General features: G+C 44.8%; 1 pseudogene across 1 annotated transcript; it reads left to right on the forward strand.

Moving 5' to 3' along the window:
• The first annotated feature begins 5,340 nt into the window (after positions 1–5,340).
• Positions 5,341–7,027, forward strand: LOC309646267 (destrin pseudogene; annotated as a pseudogene). The gene has a single exon. The product of its transcript is annotated as a destrin pseudogene (transcript).
• Positions 7,028–7,222: the final 195 nt, after the last annotated feature.

The following is a 7,222-nucleotide window of genomic DNA, read 5'->3' on the forward strand; positions in this document are numbered from 1 at the left end:
ATATGTGCGTCTACAGACTAAAATATTAAATAGGCTCATCGGCCACTCTTTATGGCCACTTGGTAGGTGTTATGAGGAATGGGTGTTTGGGTACCAGTGCATGATGGCCTGATGTTTGGGGGCTGGGACTGCCAGTGGAAGAACAGGTTGTGCTCCTTGATGGGGTACTTACCCTCCTGGGTGTTGAGTTCCTTAACCTATAAAATGGGGAGGTTGAATCCAATAGCCTTTAAGGTCCCTTCAGCTCTGAATTTCTGTAACTGGCTCTTCATGGTGGCACAGGAAGCAGTGGGAGAGAGGGTATAGCAAGCTTTGGCACAGAAAACCTGCAGTTTAGCACCAGCTACTCTACTGATTGATTAGATGGCTCAGAGCATGTTTGCAGCATGTGAATGAAAACTATATGAAACTGCTTTCTAAACTACTTAAAGAAAAATGGTAGAATTACTATTACTAGTAAAGGTAATCTAGCTATTCAGAACTGAAAAAAAATCGCTGGGAACAGGGAATTTTCACTTACAAAATTGCGTGGACTTGTTAATGAAACAAACCCTGCAGAGGTCAGGAATCTTTTATCACACACTGGTGTATTCGGGTCCAGATAAGCAGAACCAATAGAATATCTAGATATAGATATATTTAGGGGGGGTGAAGAAGGGAAGGACTGGGAGTTTGGGATTAGCAGAGGCAAACTATCATATATAGGATGGCTAAACAACCAGGTCCTACTGTGTAGCACAGGGAACTATATTCAACATCCTGTGACAAACCATAATGAAAAGAATATGAAAAAGAATATATGTATAACTGAGTCACTCTGCTGTACAGAAGAAATTAACACAACATTGTAAATCAACTACACTTCAATAATTTGTTTTAAAGATATATTTAAGCGGAGATTTATTATAGGAATTGGCTCATGCCATTATGGAAGCCAAGAAGTCCCATAGTCTGCTGTCTGCCAGCTGGAGAACCAAGAAACCCAATAGTAAGATTCTGTCCAAGTCCAAAGGCCTGAGAATCAGGGGGAACTGATGGTATAACTCCCAGCCCAAGGTCAAAGGCCCAAGAACCAGAAGCTCCAGTATCAGAGCAAAAGGTGGGCATCCTACCTCAAAAAGAGAGTGAATTTGCCCTTCCTTCACCTTTTTGTTCCATTCATGTCCCTGACGAATGGGGTGATGTCCACCCACATTGGGGAGGGTAATGCGCTTTACCTAGTCTATTGAATCACATGCTAATCTCTTCCAGGAAAACCCTCACAGACACACCCAGAAATAAGGTTTTACCATCCGAGCATCCCTTAGGCCAGTCAAGTTGATACATAAAATTAACCATCACACTGGGCTCAAGAGCTTCCCCAAACTGCCTCATCCACCTGACTCCCCGTCCACGGGCCATTCAATATCTGGTGAGAACCGGAGTGTCCGGGTGCCAAACAGAATATGAAAGGATGATATTTTCTTTTAGAAATAGTTCACTTCTCTCTTTCTGTCTTGCTTTCTGTTCAGAAAAGCATAGAGGGGACTTCCCTGGTGGTCCAGTGGTAGAGAATCCACCTTCCGATGCAGGGGATGGGGGTTTGATCCCTGGTCAGGGAACTAAGATCCCACATGCTGCAGCGCAACTAAGGTCATGTGCCTCAACTAGAAAGCCCGCGTGCCGCAACTAAGACCCAACGCAGCCAAAAATAATAAAAATAAATAAATTAATTAAATATTTTTTAAAAAAGAAAAGAAAAGAAAGAAAAGCATAGAGCAATAAACCGACTCTAAAACGGAGTTCGGGACTTTCCTGGTGGCGCAGTGGTTGAGAATCTGCCTGGCAATGAGGGGGACACAGGTTCGATCCCTGGTCTGGGAGGAACCCACATGCCTCCGAGCAGCTAAGCCGGTGCGCCACAACTACTGAGGCTGCACTCTAGAGTCCGCAAGCCACAACCACTGAGCCCATGAGCCACAACTACTGAAGCCCGCGTGCCTAGAGCCTGTGCTCTGCAACAAGCCACCGCAATGAGAAGCCCGCGCACTGCAACGAAGAGTAGCCCCCACTCGCTGCAACTAGAGAAAGCCTGCACACAGCAACAAAGACCCAATGCAGCCAAAAATAAATACATAAAATAAATAAATTTTAAAAAATAAAAAATAAAATCAGCTCATATAATGAAAAAATAAAAGAGTTCTTTCAGAATACACCCTCCTCTAGAGTTCTGAGGAATTTCTGTCCTAATTAAGTCATTGGGTTTCACAAGGCAGCAAAAAAGCCCCACACTGGGCTTTAGTCTTCATTCAACTCAACAAACGTTGAGCTTCTGTTATGGGCCAAGCACCAGGCACTTGGAAGAACATGAACAAAACATGATCCCTGCCCTTGCGAAGCTTACAGTCCAGTGAGAGGAGACTGGCAATTAAAATAAAAAACACTGTAAGTTACATGGTATGGTAGAAGTTGATAAATGCTGTAGTGGAAGAAGGCAGAATGGGTAATGGAGATCAGGAATCTGAGGGTGGGTTGGGAGGGGCGGTACGTAATATTATATACGTTTGATCAGAGTTGGCCCTGCTGAAAAGCTGAGATTTAAAATTGAAGGAGCCGGGCTTCCCTGGTGGTGCAGTGGTTGGGAGTCCACCTGCCAATGCAGGAGACACAGGTTCGTGCTTTGGTCCGGGAGGATCCCACATGCCGCGGAGCAACTAAGCCCGTGCGGCACAACTACTGAGCCTGCGCTCTAGAGCCTGCGAGCCACAACTACTGAAGCCCACATGCCTAGAGCCCGTGCTCTGCAACAAGAGAAGCCACCGCAATGGGAAGCCCGTGCACCGCAAGGAAGAGTAGCCCACGCTCGCTGCAACTAGAGAAAAGCCCGCGTGCAGCAACAAAGACCCAACACAGCCAAAAATAAAAACAAATAAATTTTTAAAAAATAAAGTCAGTGGGAAGTGAATGTAGACAGAGAAGAGGACCAAAGTGAGGACGAACCAGGAAGGGAGAGTGAGACACCACCAGGGAAACAGGAAGAAACTCAAGGAAGTGGGATATCATGAAAGCCAAGTGAAGAAAGTCCATCAAGGATGAGATCACTTGTGTCAAATGCTACTGCGAGGCTGGGATGGATGAAGGCTGACAACGGATCATTAATTTAGCAACACAGTGGTCACCTGGTGACTTTTGACAGGAACATTCTATTAATAAGCTAATTTATCAAATTAACACTTTATTTTAGCAATTCTTGCCCAATTTGTCAAATTCTTTTATTAAACCCCCAGAATAGAACAAATTATATTAATTTGTCCAACTATTAATTTTCCCTGGCAATATTCAAAACTTCCAAACTCACTTTCCATTCATTGGGTATAAGTCTGGTGGTTATTACTTATATAAGCCAAATAATTTTTAATTATAGTTCATGTGATATCAGCCCTACTACTTTTCTTTTTAACTTATTTACTTTTTTTTATTTTTGGCTGTGTTGGGTCTTCGTTGCTGTGCACGGGCTTTCTCTAGTTGTGGTGAGTGGGCTTCTCATTGCGGTGGCTTCTCTTGTTGTGGAGCACAGGCTCTAGATGCACAGGCTTCAGTAGTTGTGGCTCGCGGGTTCTAGAGCACAGGCTCACTAGTTGTGGCGCATGGGCTTAGATGCTCCGCGGCATGTGGGATCTTCCCGGACCAGGGCTCGAACCCGTGTCCCCTGCATTGGCAGGCGGATTCTCAACCACTGCACCACCAGCGAAACCCACCCCTACTACTTTTTAAAAGCCCTCTTGGAACCACACTTCGCTCTCCTCCCAACTAGCACTTGACAGAATCTGCTTCTTTTCCCTTATTCTCACAGCTGCCTGTGAAATATCCTTTTCTTCAGTTCTACATTAAACTTTTAAATTTCTTATTAAATTTATACTCTCAGTTTCTGGCTGAGACATAGCAGATGTTCAATAATATGCTTGATGAGTCGACAGAAGGAAGAGAGGGAGAAAGGGAAGGAAGGGAAAAGGAAAGTATAGAGACTGTCAGTTCTGGGAATTCCCTGGTGGTCCAGTGGTTAAGACTCTGAGCTTCCACTGCAGGGGGCGCGGGTTCGATACCTGGTCGGGGAAACTAAGATCCCAGCTGCTGTTCGGCAAAAAGAAAAAAAAAAATCTTTATAGAGACTGTCAGTTCTAATTGGAAAATACATGGTACTCTCAGAAAGCAGATACTGCCGTGCCTTTATTCCTACTATTTTCATATTCTAGAAATCCTTAGAAATACATTCTGCCTAGATAAGCTCCATAAAAACAATTTAAAAGGAAGACAGGGCTTCCCTGGTGGCGCAGTGGTTGGGAGTCTGCCTGCTAATGCAGGGGACGCGGGTTCGGGCCCTGGTCTGGGAGGATCCCACATGCCGCGGAGCGGCTGGGCCCGTGAGCCACAACTACTGAGCCTGCGCGTCTGGAGCCTGTGCCGCGCAACGGGAGGCGCCGCGATGGTGAGAGGCCCGCGCACCGCGATGAAGAGTGGCCCCCGCTTGCCGCAACTGGAGAAAGCCCTCGCACGAACCGAAGACCCAACACAGCCAAAAATAATAAATAAAGTAGCTATAAAGTTTAAAAAAAAAAAAAAAAAAAAAAAGGAAGACAATAAACATATACAGAAATATGTTCAGAGTTGGAAACTGTGATAAGCAAAGTACTGAACAGTCCTCTGTTAACTAGTACTAAAACTAGTACTTTTTCCAGAGTTCAGTTAACCGTTAAAAATGAAACCACTGGGGCTTCCCTGGTGGCGCAGTGGTTAAGAATCCGCCTGCCAGTGCAGGGAACACGGGTTCAAGCCTTGGTCGGGGAAGATCCCACATGCCGCAGAGCAACTAAGCCCGTGCACCACAACTACTGAGCCTGCGCTCTAGAGCCCGCGAGCCACAACTACTGAGCCCTCGTGCCACAACTACTGAAGCCTGCATGCCTAGAGCCGGTGCTCCGCAACAAGAGAAGCCACCACAATGAGAAGCCCGTGCACTGCAACGAAGAGTAGCCCCGCTCTACGCAACTAGAGAAAGCCCGCGCGCAGCAACGAAGACCCAACGCAGCCGAAAATAAATAGATAAATAAATAAATTTAAAAAAAAAATGAAACCACTTGTATTTTTTTGCAAAACAGGACTTCCATCGTAGGAAGTAAAATTTCATCTACTGTATTAATACATGTTAACACTTGTGGTCACAGTTCAGGGTGGATTCTCTCGGCCCCAGTAAACTGTTAACACTCTAGTAATGCATAAGATAAGGAATGCTGTGGAAATCACTGGCCTGGGTTCCAGCTCTGAATGTGACCTTGTAGCAGTCATTAACTTCTCTGAGCTTGTTTCCTGTCTGTTAAAAATAGGGCAGTGGAGGCTAGCGGGGCTGCTGTGAGGAGGACGCTCCGCAGACTTGGTGCTCGCCGGCTCCCTCTCCGCGCTCTGCGACCGCCGCAGCGAAGATGGCCTCAGGAGTGCAAGTTGCTGATGAAGTATGTCGCATTTTTTATGACATGAAAGTTCGGAAGTGCTCCACACCAGAAGAAATCAAGAAAAGAAAGAAAGCTGTCATTTTTTGTCTCAGTGCAGACAAAAAGTGCATCATTGTAGAAGAAGGCAAAGAGATCTTGGTTGGAGATATCGGTGTAACCATAACTGATCCTTTCAAGCATTTTGTGGTAATGCTTCCTGAAAAAGATTGTCGCTATGCTTTGTATGATGCAAGCTTCGAAACAAAGGAATCCAGGAAAGAGGAGTTGATGTTTTTTTTGTGGGCTCCAGAACTAGCACCTCTGAAAAGTAAAATGATCTATGCAAGCTCCAAGGATGCGATCAAAAAGAAATTTCAAGGCATAAAACATGAATGTCAAGCAAATGGGCCAGAAGACCTCAATCGGGCTTGTATTGCTGAAAAGCTAGGTGGATCCTTAATTGTAGCTTTTGAAGGATGTCCTGTGTAGACCATCACTCGGTGCCACAAACTGAAAGCTTCCGTGTTTAATGTTATCCTTTTGCTATGTAAGTAAAGCTGATACGTTTAGGCCAGGGACTCGCTGAGGGGAGCTGTCTTGTCATGTGCTAGGGTAAACTATTCCATGAACATGTGCAAATGGCCCTAAATAAATCTAAACTCTAAAGTTGTATTGGTGTGAAATTAAATTCTTACTGGCCAAATGCCTGTCTTGATTAGTTGACTTGTAAAGATTTTTGTTAAGCTCATGATTTTTAATAGTGCAGTTCACAAAACAGTCCAAGGCCACATGAAGAGAATTACTGCATCTTCATTAACCTCAGCAGTTACTTTGTTTCTTTTGCTTAGAGAATTGGTCATAATCTGGTTATAATTTTGGCCCAAATTCTTTTTTCTCTGTTGAGCTAAACTGAATAATGGAAAATAATTCTCCTCACAACATGTAACAGCACTAATGTACTTACTAACTATGTAAGATTCTACCAGACATGTGGTGGAGACTGCTTAGAACCAGCACTGATCTTGCACAGCACTACTTTATGCACGTAGTTGGCACACAGGAAGCAGCTCCTGCACCTGCGGCTGCTCGCTGGTCTAGTCGGGAGGCTGTTCTGAGAGTGATCTTGCATCTTGGAAATCTGGAGAATGTGCACTGTCTTGTAACAACGAATTATAATGCAAATTAGGGCTCCAGTGTAATCCACTTTGTTGATGAAAATGGTGAGGTGGTGTATTGACAGACTGGGATACCGGGATGTCTTTAATTGTGTCTCCTTCAGAACTGTGTTGCTTCTGGTACAATAAGGTTTGGAAGAACATTATGTTTACTCTGGGGCCTGGGCAAGCTTCTTAATTTCCTAGAGTAGTTTGCCGACTGTCTGAAGCGGGGAGCGGGTGTGACGGTCGACAGCCGCGGGAAGCCACGCTGAGGACACCTGGAAGTGACTGCCTTTCACATCACAGGTGTAACACTGAACGACACAGGTGCACAAACAGTGGGATTTAGAAGTAGCAGTGCTGGCTTTATGTAATAAAGGAAGCATTTAAAAAAAAAAAAAATAATAGGGCAGTGATATGACCTCAGGCCTATAAGAATCACATGAGGAACATGTGAAAACACCTTGGAAAATGTGAAAATAAGCAGTGTGACTTATGGTCAGATCACTCCCCAAGTTTTCTGAACCTGATCATAAAGATTCTGAGGGTCACAGAGGCAAAAGCCACCATGCCGTGCCATCACTTACTGAGGCCGACCAC

The sequence above is a fragment of the Balaenoptera physalus genome (assembly GCF_965194825.1).
Source record: "Balaenoptera physalus genome assembly, chromosome: 16".
Classification (NCBI taxonomy): Eukaryota; Metazoa; Chordata; class Mammalia; order Artiodactyla; family Balaenopteridae; genus Balaenoptera; species Balaenoptera physalus.